This window comes from Panthera tigris, chromosome B2, assembly GCF_018350195.1.
Source record: "Panthera tigris isolate Pti1 chromosome B2, P.tigris_Pti1_mat1.1, whole genome shotgun sequence".
NCBI classification, from domain to species: domain Eukaryota; kingdom Metazoa; phylum Chordata; class Mammalia; order Carnivora; family Felidae; genus Panthera; species Panthera tigris.
This window is the reverse complement of record NC_056664.1, coordinates 40,439,858-40,453,866: the sequence shown is the minus strand read 5'-3', so window position 1 is coordinate 40,453,866 and position 14,009 is coordinate 40,439,858. Positions and strand designations below refer to the sequence as shown.

General features: G+C 39.1%; 1 protein-coding gene across 1 annotated transcript in view; it reads left to right on the top strand.

Annotated features, from left to right (window-relative positions):
* The first annotated feature begins 1,414 nt into the window (after positions 1–1,414).
* TRERF1 (transcriptional regulating factor 1) overlaps positions 1,415–14,009 on the top strand; it is a 226,213-nt gene continuing 213,618 nt past the window's right edge. Inside the window, exon 1 of the mRNA XM_042986360.1 lies at positions 1,415–1,465. The gene's annotated coding sequence lies outside the window, so the exon portion shown is untranslated. The remainder of the gene's footprint in view (positions 1,466–14,009) is intronic.

Genomic DNA, 14,009 nt, shown 5'->3' with positions numbered 1-14,009 from the left:
TTACATTCTCTGTTCAAAACCATACTTACTCTGAAGGAGCATCTCCTCACCCCTTCATATTTGGATTAACATTTTTCTCTCTGTTAAAAAAAAGCCTGGAGATGTCTACTCTGAACAAGATAAAATAACAGGGACCAAATGTATCCTTCTGCCTTAAACAACTAAGAAAGTAGATTAAAATATATGAAAAAAATGAGGCAGAGGAGGGGCTGGATGGTAGAATTACAAAGGGGCACAAAGAAACTTTTGAGGGTAATGGATATATTCATTACCTTGATGCTTTCATAGGTATATGCATATTTGAAAAGTTAGATTGTATGCTTCAGGTATGAGCAGTTTATTGCATGTCAACTAGATCTCAGTAAAACTGTTTAAAAATTACTGGGGAGGGAAAAAAAAACAGCCTGGAAGCACAGGTACTATTTAAAAAAATAATCTATGAATTAATTGGCTGTTAATGGGATAGTTTCTTTTAGCAGTTAAAAATAATTTTTTTTTGACATTTATTCATTTTTGAGAGACAGAGAGAAAGAGCACGAGCAGGAGAGGGGCAGAGAGAGAGAGAGAGAGACACAGAATCCGAAGCAGGCTCCAGGCTCTGAGCTGTCAGCACAGAGCCCGATGTGGGGCTCCAATTCATGGACCTTGAGATCATGACCTGAGCTCAAGTTGGATGCTTAACAGACTGAGCCACTCAGGCTCCCCTCTTTTAGCTGATTTTTAAAATTACTGTCAAGCAGAGGTGAATATACAGTGAAAAATACTTCGGTGTTATTTAGTTGAATAATTTCTCCTCCTTTTATAAGATTTGTCACTACTGTTAAGCACAGGTATGTATACAGTTGACCCTTAAACAACACGGGTTTAAATCCGAGAGTCCACATAATACGTGCATGTTTTTACAGTACAGTAAGTGTATTTTCTCTTCCTTAGGATTTTCTTAACATTTTATTTTCCCTAGCTTACTTTATTACAAGGTTACAGTACACAATACATGTAACATACAAAATACGGGTTAATTGACAATTTATGTCATCAATAACACCTCTTGTCCAGAATAGGCTATTAGTAGGTACGTTTTGGGGGATTCGAAAGGTACACGTGGATTTTCAGCCAACCCCTGTATTGTTCAAGGCCAGCTGCACTGTGAAGCTGATGAAGTTAAGGCTTCTGGACTCTCACAGAGCTCTTTCCAAAGTCCTGTATCTAATTTTTTATTAGGCACCCAAAGAACTGTAGGGCTACGGTTGCCATGTTTAGACGTAGAACACCATTCCTGCCTTGGATAAGCCTTGTGGACTTGGCAAAGTAGCTGAGGAGCTGCGAATAATATTTAAGACTTCTTCACCTTCTATTCAAGGATTGAGAAAGCAATGTAATAGAGGAGAGGTCCACCCAGGAGCCCTCTGTGACCAAACCTTGGGGACGTTCAGTTCCAGTACCGCCAGAGAAGGAGTCTTGAAAGGTTAGTGGAAATGGGATATTTTACTACATTTGGGCCACGTTTCACACATGCTGAGTGTGAGAACCTTGCTGTTCTCTGCTTACCGGATGCACCGGTCCCTCAGCACGCAGCACAGTACCTCCTTCCTGCAATTGCTTTCCTAGATGTACCCAGCCCGGTGTGAAATCTTCCTCCCTCCAACTGGGCACTGAAGACATTTCTCTTTCTTGGGTCGCCTGGGTGGCTCAGTGGGTTAAGCGTCTGCTTTCGGTTCAGGTCATGATTTCATGGTTTCTGAGTTCGAGCCCCCATGTAGGTCTCTCCCCTCTCAGTGCCAAGCCCTCTTCGGATCTTCTGTCCACTTCTCTCTCTCCTCCTCTTTCTCTCCCCTTCTCCCCCCTCACTTATGGGCTCTGTCTTTCTCAAAAATAAAGAAACATTTGGAAAAAAAAAAGACATGTATCATTCTCAGAGCTGTGAGAGATTTAGACTCTAACTCCTATAACCATGTGATTTGGATAAGTGATCATCTTTCTGAGCCTACAGTTCCCCAATAGTAATCCATTTGCCACACTAATCATGTGTTAATTTTATCATTAAGATGTTTTCTGATGGTCATAGTACTTCCTTACTGATCTCTGAGTTAGCATGAAGCTTAACTCAGACAATATATGTAAACATCTTTAGTAAACTCTAAAATGCTGTACAAATATAAGGTACCAGTGGAGGTGATATTCCAAATATTTAATGACCTGTAGGCATTGCTGTTGGCTAACCAGAACACTCTTCAACCACAGCCCTGGAACAGAGGTGGGTAGGCTAGATAAAAGACAGGTTTGGGGTTTCCTGAAGGAGAAGCTGTGGTAACATGGGCCTAGTGGAAAGGGGCTCAGCTATCAAAATATATTTTAGGGGTGCCTGGATGGTTCAGTAGGTTAAGGGTGGGAATCTTGACTTCAGCTTAGGTCATGATCACATGGTCGTGAGATGGGGCCCTCTATGGGGCTCTGTGCTAACAGCTCGGAGCCTGCTTGAGATTCTCTCTCTCTCCCTCTCTCTGCCTCTTCCTCACTCCTTCTCTCTCTCTCTCTCAAAATAAATAAACCTTAAAAGACATCTAAATATTTTAACCAGTATTTTAACTTGCATATCAGTACAATAATTATTGCTTAAAAAAAAAGCAATACTCTTACTAATTTGCTAAAAAGCAAGAGTTCAACATGAACCTTTGTGTGCATGTGTAGTGTATGTGTGGTTGTTATTCTTTTTTTAAGTATGCCCAATCCTCTCTTCTATTCTACTGGTTTATAATGATATTACAGAATTCAGTTAAGCCTGAAAGGCATACTAATCAATCCTAATTTTTGAGGCCTCCTGTTTTTTAGTCTTAGAAATGTCCCAGATATAATCCAACATCAATTAGCATACAAAGAACGAGGAAAATCTCAACTAATAAGGGGAAAAAACAATCAACAGACACCAACTCTAGGGAGATATAGATGTAACGATGAGACAAAGACTTTTCTTAATGTTTATTTTTGAGAGAGAGAGAGCAGGAGAGGGGCAGAGAGAGAAGGAGACAGAGAATCTCAAGCAGGCTCCGCTCTGTTAGCACAGAGTCTGATGTGGAGCTCAGACTCGTGAAGCGTGAGACTATGACCTGAGCCAAAATCAAGTGTGGGACGTTTAATGAGGGGCGCCTGGGTGGCTTAGTCGGTTAAGCATCCAACTTTGGCTCAGGTCATGATCTCATGGTTCATGGGTTCGAGCCCCACATCTGGCTCTGTGCTGACAGCTCAGAGCCTAGAGCCTGCTTTGGATCCTCTGTTTCCCTGTTTCCCTCTCTCTCTGCCCCTCCCCTGCTTGCATTCTGTCTCTGTCTCTAAGATAAATTAAAAAAAAAAAAAAAAGTCAGATGCTTAATCTACCGATCCACCCAGGTGCTCCAAGGCTTTTAAACAGCTATTATAACAGTGCTCAAAGAAGCACAGATGAACATTCTTGAAACAAATGGTACAAAGAACATCTCAGCAAAGATATAAAGAAGAAATGAATGGAAAGATTTTTAATGAAAAATATAATAACTAAAATAAAAATTTATCAGATGACCTCAATAGAAGAATAGAGATGACAGAGGAAAGAGTCTACAAATTTAAAGATAAATCAATAAAATGATTCAATCTTAACAACAGAGAGAAAAAAAGAAAAAAATGAACAGAACCTCAGGGATTCATGAAGGCATATCTAAAGTTCTAATATATATTTCATCAGATGATTCACATAATCAAAAAGAAATAAGGAAGGGGAAACAGAAGAACAAAAATCAGAAAACAAACAGTAAAATGGTAAATATACGTTCAAATATACAAAAAGTTAGAAAAAGTAGGCTTTAAAGCAAGAAAAATTAACAAGTATAAAGAGGGACATTATGTAATAATAAATGGGTCAAATTGTCAAGAAGACATAATAATCCTAAGTGTATATGCATCAAACCACTGAGCTTCAAAACACATGAAGCAAAAATACAAACAAATGTACAATTGTAACTGGAGATTTCACTACTCCTCTCTCATGTATTTATTTATTTATTTATTTATTTATTTATTTATTTATGTATTTAAAAAATTTTTTTTAAACATTTATTCATTTTTGAGAGAGAGAGACAGAGCATGAGCAGGGGAGGAACAGAGAGAGAGGGAGACACAGAATCCACAGCAGGCTCCAGGCTCCGAGCCGTCAGCACAGGGCCGGATGCGGGGTTCGAACTCATGGACCGCGAGATAATGACCTGAGCCCAAGCTGGACGCTCAACCGACTGAGCCACCCTACTAGGGGCGACAGGCGCCCCTACTCCTCTCTCATTAATAAATGATACAGCTAGACAGAAAATCAGCAAGGATATAGAGGAGTTGAGTTACACTATCAAACAACTGGATCTAATAGACATTTATAAAGTATTCCACCTGATAACAGCAGAATACACGTTCTTTGTAAGTACTTCATCAAGACAGACTGCATCCTGGGTCATAAAACAAAATTCAACAAGTTTGGAAGAATTTAAATCATATAAAGTATGTTCTCTTTATAGAACCATAATGAAATTGAACTAGAAATCAACAACAGAAAGATAACCAGTAAATCTCCACACTCTTGGAAATTAACATACACCTAAGTATACCTACGGATTGAAGAGAAAGTCCCAAAAGATATTTTAAAGTATCTTTGACTGAACAAAAAGGAAAACACAGCACATAAAAATTTGTGGGATGAGGTTAAAGCAGTGCCTAAAGGGGAATGTATAATGTTTATAAATGCTTATAATGTTTATAAATTTAAAAAGCTTGTATTAGAAAAGAAAAAAGGTCTCAAATCAACAGAATGAACTTCCATCTTAAGAAAGTAAGAAGAGTGCAATAAACACAATGTAAGCAGAAGGAAGGAAATCATAAAGATGAGAAATCAATGACATTGAAAACAGAAAACAACAGAAAAATCAATGAAATCAAAGCCTGGGTCTATGAAGAGATGAATTCAATTAATAAGCTCTAGCCGTACTGACAATTTAAAAAAAAGACACAAATTGATAATATCAGTAATGGAAGAGGGAATATTACTATAGCCCCACAGATAGTAAAAAGAAATATCGAACGGCTCTACCTACATAAATTCAGTAACTTAGATGAAATGGACCATTTCCTTAAAAGCCACAAACTTCTGGGGTGCCTGGCTGGCTCAGTCAGTAGAGCATGTGACTCTTGATCTTGGGGTTGTGGGTTCAAGCTTCCTGTTGTTGTTAGGGATTACTTAAAAATAAAATATTTTTTAGGGTGCCTGGGTGGCTCAGTTGGTTGAGTCATGATCTCATGATTCATGAGACAGAGCCCCATGTTGGGCTCTGTGCTGACAGTGTAGAGCCTGCTTGGGATTCTCTCTCTCCCTCTCTCTCTCTCTCTCAAAATAAATAAACATTAAAAAATGAAATTTTTTCATTTCAAAAAATTTTTAACATTAGGTTTTAATTTTTTTTTATTTTTGAGAGACAGAGAGAGACAGAGTGTGAGCAAGTGAGGGGCAGAGAGAGAGGGAGACACAAGATCCAAAGCAGGCTCCAGGCTCTGAGTCTGACGCGGGGCTCAAACCCACAAACTGTGAGCTCATGACCTGAGCCGAAGTCAGATGCTTAACCGACTGAGCCACCCAGGCACCCCTAAAATCTTTTTTAAAAGAAAGGGTTGTGGGTCAAAGCTCCATGTTAGGTGTAGAGATTACTTAAAAATAAAATCTACTTTGGGGTGCCTGGGTGGCTCAGTCAGTTAAGCGTCCGACTTCAGCTCAGGTCACGATCTCACGTTCCGTGAGTTCGAGCCCTCGTTGGGCTCTGGGCTGATGGCTCAGAGCCTGGAGCCTGCTTCCGGTTCTGTGTCTCCCTCTCTCTCTGCCCCTCCCCCATTCATGCTCTGTCTCTCTCTGTCTCAAAATAAATAAACGTTAAAAAAAAAAATTAAAAAAAAAATAAATAAAATCTGTTTTGTTTTTTTTATAAAGCCACAGACTTCCAAAACTCACCTAAGAAGAAATGGGTAACATATATATTAAAGAAATTGAATCCATAAGTTAAAATCTTAAAACAAACAAATGGGGCACTTGGGTGGGTCAGTCAGTTAAGTGACCAACTCTATTTCGGCTCAGGTCATGATCTCAGGGTTTGTGGGATCTCAGGGTTTGTGGGATCAAGCCCCATGTTGGGCTCTGGGCTGAGAGTATGGAGTCTGCTTGGGATTCTCTCTCTTCCTCTCTCTCTGCCCCTCCCCTGCTCATACTCTGTCACTCTCTCTCTCAAAATAAATAAACTTTAAACAGACAAACAAAAAACCCCTTCAGGCCCAGATGTTTTCACTGGTGAATTCTATCCAACTTTGAAAGTACAAATAACACCAATTTTATGCAATCTTTTCCAGAAAATGGGAGAGTAGGGAACACTTCCTAACTTATTTTATGATGCTAGAATTGCCTTGATACCAAAACTAGACCAAGACAGTACAAGAAAACTATAGACCAATATCCCTCATGAAAAGTACACAAAAATCCTCATGAAAATAGTAGATAATCAAATCCAGTAATATATACAAACAGTAATACTGCATGACCAGGTAGGGTTTATCCTGGGAATGCAAGGCTGGTTCCAAATTTAAAAATCAATCAATGTAATTCACTATATTAAAAAGAGAAAAATTGACAAAAGCATATCAAATAATGCAGAAAAAGTATTTGAAAACATCCAGCATCTATTCATGATAAAAACTCTCAGCAATCTAGAAATAAAAGGGAATTTTAACTTGATAAAGGAAATCTACAGAATATCTATAGCTAACATCGTGCCTAATGGTGAAAGACTAAATGCTTTCCTTTAAGATCTGGAACAAAGCAAGGACGTCCTCTCTCATTATTCCTATTTGATATAGTACTGAAAGTCCTAGTCAGTAAAATAAGACAGAGGAAGAAAATAAAATGAATGTTAATTAGAAAGAAAGGATATGTGCCTATATGCAAGTGACATGATGTCCTGTAGAGAATCCCAAGGAATCTACAAAAATATGTCCTGATAAACAAATTAAGCACAACCACAGGATATGAAGTCAACTCACACACACAAAAAAGGATATTTCTATGTATTACAATGAATAATCTGGAAACCAAAATTTTAAAAATATATATCATTTAAAAAATTAAAAAAAAATTTTAATGTTTATTTTTGTGTGTGTGAGAGAGAGAGACAGAGCACGAGCGGGGGAGGGACAGAGAAAGAGGGAGACACAGAATCCCAAGCAGGCTCCAGGCTCTGAGCTGCCAGCACAGAGCCTCATGCGGGGCTTGAACTCATGAACCATGAGATTATGACCTGAGCTGAAGTCAGACACTTAACCAATTGAGCCACCCAGGCACTCCTCATTTAAAATTTTTAAAAAAATATTTAGGTATAAATCTAACAAAACTTATACAGGATCTGTATGCTGACAATTATAAACACTGAGGAAAGAAATGAAAGGACATAATAAATGGAGACATACTGTGTTCATGGGTTAGAATACTTGATTTAGTTAAACATCATTTTCTCCAGGTAAACCTATAGATGTAATGTAATTCCAATAAATATTCCAATAGGATTTCTGCAGATACAGACAAGCTGATTCTAAAATTTGTTTGGAAAGGCAAAGGGGCCGGAATAGCCAAAACAAATTTTTTTATTGAAGTATAATTGACATGTAATATCATATTATTTTCATGTGCACGTCATGGTGATTCGATATTTTTATACGTTATGAAATGATCCCCATGATAAATCTAGTGACCAACTGTCAAAAAGTTATTACAATATATTTTTTAAATTTTTTAAATGTTTTATTTATTTTTGAGAGAGAGAGAGAGAGACAGCATGAGTGGGAGAGGGACAGGGAGAGAGGGAGACATAGAATCCGAAGCAGGCTCCAGGCTCTGAGCTGTCAGCATAGAGCCTGACGCGGGGCTCGAACTCATGAATTGTCATATCATGACCTGAGCTGAGGTCGAACACCCAACCAAGCTGAAGTCGAACCCCCAACCGAGCCATCCAGTTGCCCCAGTTATTACAATATTATTGACTATATTTCCTATGCTGTACATTAGCCAAAACAATTTTGAAAAAAATGATAAAGTGGGAAGAATCAGTGTACCTGATTTTAGGACTTACTGTAAAGCAACAGTAATTAAGACAATGTGGTGTCAGTGGAGGGATGAAGGCCTAGATCAATGGAACAGAATAGGATGTCCAGCAATTGACAAAATGTGGATTGTTGACAAAGGTACAAAAGCAATTCAATGGACAAGGGAGAGTCTTCAATATATGGTACTGGGACAACTGAACACCCATATGCAAAAGTATCCCACAAAAAAGCCCTAAGAAATCTTGACCTCAAGAGCTTGTCTGGCTCAGTTGGTAGAACATACGACTCTTGATCTCGGGGTTGCAAGTTTGAGCCACGTGTTGGGCATGGAGCCTACTTAAAATTTAAAAAAATCGACTTCAATCTCATACTTGATATAGAAATTAACTAAAAAATGGGGCACCTGAATGACTCAGTCAGTTAAGTGTCCGACTTCAGCTCAGGTCATGATCTTATGGTTTGTGGGTTCAAGCCCTGCCTTGGGCTCTGTGCTGACAGCTTGGAGCCTAGACCCTGTTTGGGATTGTGTGTTTCCTTCTCTCTCTCTGCCCCTCTCCACTCGTGCGTTCTCTCTCTCTCTCTCTCTCTCAAAAATAAATAAACATTAAAAATAAAAGAAATTAACTAAAAAATGGATCATAGATGTAAAAGTGAAAACTATAAAACTTTTAGAAGAAAATATAGTGGAAATGTTCTTGACTTGAAATTAGGGGCAGCTTTCTTAGATGTGACACCAAAACCCTAAAAGAAAAATTGTTAAATTGGACTTTATTAAAATGAAAAGCTTTTGCTTTGCTAAAGAAACTAGAAGAATGAAAAGGTATAGACAGGGGGAAAATATTTTCAAATCACATATCCAACAAAACTCTCAAAATTCAATGGTAGGAAAACAAAAAACCCAACTGAAAAAAAAAAAAAAGCTCGAGGAAACCATCTTGTTAGAGTTGAGATCTTATGATCCTTGAAGTAAGGTACCTACCGTAATAGGAAACAATGACAACGCCTTTTGATTGTTTCCAATGTCTATTTAAAATATGGTCCTTCCAGGGGGCGCCTGGGTGGCTCAGTTGTTAAGGGTCTGACTTCCGCCCAGATTCATGATTCACGGTTAGTGGGGTTCGAGGCCTGCGTGGGGCTCTGTGCTGACAGCTCAGAGCCTGGAGCCTGCTTCAGGTTCTGTGTCTCCCTCTCTCTCTGCCCCTCCCCTGTTTGTGTTTTGTTTGCCCCTCTCTCCAAAATAAATAAACATTAAATTAAAAAAAAAAAAAGTGCTTCCATTCCAGGGCACCTGGGTGGCTCCGTCAGTTGAGCGACCGAGTTCCGCGCAAGTAATGATCTCACACAGCTCGTGAGTTTGAGCCCCGCGGCTGTCAGCGCAGAACTTGCTTTGGATCTTCTGTTCCCCTCTCTCTTTACCCCTTCCCAGCTTGCGCTCTCTCTCAGAAATAAATATAACTGAAAAAAAAAAGTATAGTGCTTCCTGGATAATTTATATCACTATAAGTGGGAGCAAAACTAATTTTACAATTTAAGTCTGCTTAATAGTATGGGATAAGTATAAGCCAAGCATTTTATTTGCTTAAGATTATTCAAGTGATCAGCTCTTCCAGAAAGCTCTCCTTGAGCCTTACATCTGATTTTGGTTTTCCTCCCCGGTGCTTTGACAGGTTCCTGTGCATATATATCTTTATCACAGTGCCTTCCTTACCTTACAATATCAACCTGTCTCTTAATGGTAGCTTTCGCTTTATCCCTAAATCCTAGCACAGTAACTGACACAACATATAGTAACCACTTGGTGTGTTTGTTGAACAAGACTTACAAAGAAGAAATAAAAATTATTAATAAAGTAATTAAATGTCAACAAAAACAACAGATCTGATAGCATTATGATGTTTCTGGAATGCCACTTGACACTCAGTAAATACTCAACAAGTGTTAGTTCGTTCATTCAATAGATATTTGTTAGATATCTACTATGTGTGAAGCACTGTTACAGGGGATAAGATACTGCAAGTTACAAGCACCTTAAGTTATAGCTGTTAGAGCGATGAACAGCACAGAACACAATGCCTGCTCTCATGGAACTTACATATTTTTGAGGGTTTTTTTTGTTTGTTTTAGAGAGAGAGAGAGAGCATGAGTCAGGGAGAGGCAGAGAGAGAGAGACAGAGAGAGGGAGAATTTCAAGCAGGCTCTGTGTTGATCTAGCACAGAGCCCAACGCAGGGTTTGAACTCAGGAACTGTGTAATCATGACCTGAGCAAAAATCAAGAGTTGGACGCTTAACCAACTGAGCCACCCAGGCACCCCTGGAATTTACATTTTAATAGAGGAGACAGACAGTAAGTAAAATAAATAGGTAAAATATGTAGTTTGTTAGATGTTTAAAAAGGCAGGAGGCAAAAGCCTTAAACATGTAGCCACTTTACCAAAGTGAATTTGTATGAGGAAAATAAACACATGAAAACATGGTCAACATCATTAGCCATTAAGAAAAAGCTAATTAAAACATGATGAGATACTATTTAAAACTTTTTTTTTTTTTATTTTAGAGAGGGAATACGTGGTGAGTGGGGGAGAAGGACAGAGGGAGAGAGAGAGAAAGAGAGAGAGGGAGGGTCTCAAGCAGGCTCCATGCTCAGTGCAGAATCGAACATGGGGCTCGTGACCTGAGATCAACCCTGGGATCATGACCTGAGCCAAAATCAAGAGTGAGACACTCAACGAAACTGAACCACCCAGGTGCCCCTAAACTATGATGAGATACTATCATATACCTATTAAGAATGGGAAAAAACAGTAACTACAGCTAAAACTCTCATTCATTGCTGGCGGGAATATATTTGGTACTTAGGAAAACAATTTACCTGTTTCTTATAAAGTTAAACACATAGTTACCATATGGTCCAATGATCCCTCTCCTAAATATTTACCTTAGACAAATGAATCTTATGTTTACCCAAAAACCTGCACAGCAATGTTTATATCAGCTTTATTCCAAACCATTGCCAAACACAGGAGACAACCCAAAGGTCCTTCAATGGGTGTATTAACTGTGTACATTCATACTCCTTAGCATTAAAATACTATATAGTGATATTTACTTTTGCTAGTATAATATGAATACTATTTAGCAATAAAAAGGAGCTATTATATGCAGCAGCATGAATGAGTCTCAAAGACATTATGTGGCATGAAAGAAGTCAGCCTCAAAAGATTATGTACTATGTGATTCCATTTATATGACATTTGGGAAAAAGGCAAAGTAAAGGAGTGATAGAGAACAGATCAGTGATTGCCAGGGGTTAGGGATTGGGGGGGGGGGAGAATGTGACTCACGGAATAGCACGGGGCGGGGGGATTTTGGCGTGGATAACGGAACTGTCTGTACCCTGATCTCTCTCTTTCTCTCTGTCTGTCTGTCTGTCTGTCTCTCTCTCACACACACACACGTCAATTTTGCTATCTGTTTTTTTTTTTTAGTGTTTTATTTTATTATTTTTGAGAGAGACAGAGACAGAATGCGAGTGGGTTAGGGGCAGAGAGAGAGGGAGACACAGAATCGGAAGCAGGCTGCAGGCTCTGAGCTGTCAGCACAGAACCCGATGCAGGGCTCGAACTCACAGAGCTGTGAGATCACGACCTGAGCCAAAGTCGGATGCTCAACCGACTGAGACACCCAGGCGCCCCAAGCTATCTGTTAATTTAAAAAAGAAAAGAAAGCCTACACCTAGGGGCCTCTTGGTGTTTTTTTAAAAATGTCTCACAAGCACGTATTATTACTTTTTTAAACTAATAACTTAAATACATTATAAGAACTCAAGTCAATTTCTAACTACAGGATCTCCCAAATAGAGATTTTGTTTGGACCGTATTTTATTTTGTAGACAAGAATGGACTTCGCTGCTCTAAGTATGATTTCAAGCGATTGTAAATGAGTGCTTCTAAAGGGATTTCCAGCAGTGAGTTCCCTTAAAAAGATTTAGTGTAAACAGTTTGGCAACTCCTCAAAGAGTTAAACATAGAATTCCCATACGACCCACCGATCCCACTTTAACGTGTGTACCCTAAAGAATTGAAAACAGGTATTCAAAGAAGTACACGCACCCTCATGTTCATAGCAGCACTATTCACAATTGCCAAAAGGTGGAAACAACCTAAATGTCCACCAACTGATGAATGCATAAACAAAATGTTGTATATCCATGCAATGGGATTGTATCCAGCTATAAAAAAGGAATAGAGGACTGACATATACTACCATACGGATGAGGCTCAAAAACATTATGCTAAGTGAAAGAACCAGACAGATAAAGGTCACATAGTGTATGATTCCATTTACGTGAAAAATGCACAGTAGATAAATCTAGAGACAGAAGGCAGATTAGTGGTTGCCAGGGGCTGGGGGAGGGGAGACTAGGGACTGACTACTTACTGGTTACTGTGGGTCTCCTTGGGGTGATAAAAATGTTTTGGAACTAGACAGAGGTGATGATGATCCAATATAGTGAATGTATTAAATGCCATTGAATCGTACACTTCAAGATGATTGATTTTATATTCTGTGACTTTTGCCTCAAATTTGGAAAAAGATGAAGCGTGTCCCTGTAATCTTACTCGCATTTGTAGCAGAATCTTGGTTTTTCATGGAAATTATAATGGAGGAATTAAGTTTAGTCCATTTCTGAATAGTTAGGAACTCTGAATGGGATTCAAATTAATCCGTGATATGTACTTTTTTTGAAAGTAACCCAGATACTCTAAAATGTTCAGAGGAATTAAGTATTTGCAAGAGATACGAATCAACATAATGCACTCCCTTTGCCCTTTGTAGGAGTTTTTCGATGTTCCTCATATGTAAAAGGTATCTACGAATACTTAATTATACCAAAATCCTTTTTTGGATTATATTCTCTTCGATTGCCCTAGTGGCTCTAGCAACTTGCGAGATGCTTTGCCTGTCAAAGGACCTTTTTGTTGTGATGTTGACCTAAGGGCGGAGGAAAAAAAGAGTAAAGGGAGTGAGGCGTCGGCGGCAAAATTTGAATTTTGGCCCCCAGTTCTTCTCAAAAATTTTGAAATCTCAGGTTTGATGATGGTTAATGATGCTTCCTTTAACCACCCAAGCCTCTTTTCTCGAAAATTTTTAAATATCTTGTTTTTCTTTTGAGAGCTTGTAAAAACCTGTGCATAATGCATACCAAATGACCATCCTTTAAAAATTTAAATTCCTTCACTGAAGTTCATTGTTTGTGATATTTCCCTTTTGTTGACTCTTAACCCTGATCTTGTAGATTTCAGGTAAAAGTCCTGAGCTGGATATTCTTGGCCCTTTCCAGACTAGCTCTTATTTTTTCCCCAGTGTTCCTCGTGCCCTGGCAGGCCAACATTCACTGATTTTGTCAATGGGCTCCCAGAACCTCTGGTTTCCCGTAGGGTTCAACCAAAGGGAGGCACACGCAAGAGATCAGAGGGGAGGAGCAGAGGGAAGTCGGGGTGTCTATTCACCTGCCTCCTTCTCTGCAGGTTATGGGTTGACTATGGCTGTTCTACCAAAGGTCTTCGCTTCTATTGTGTGATCTTCTCCTACAGCTACAGCCACAGCCACAACCTCACTAACAGCTCTTTCTCTATGCCAGATAGTTCTCTTTTTTGCCCTTTCTGTCTTAAGGATGGTTAAGGGCTCCACACGCTTTTAGTCCTCTGGTACAATACCTTCCCTTGCTGGTTTCCCTTAACCCTGCACACAGGACTGGCTACATAATTTGTGAGGCCCAGTGCAAAAATGAAAATGTAGGACCCTTTGTTTAAAAATTACTAAGAATTTCAGGGGCTCCTGGATGGCTCAGTCAGTTGAGAGT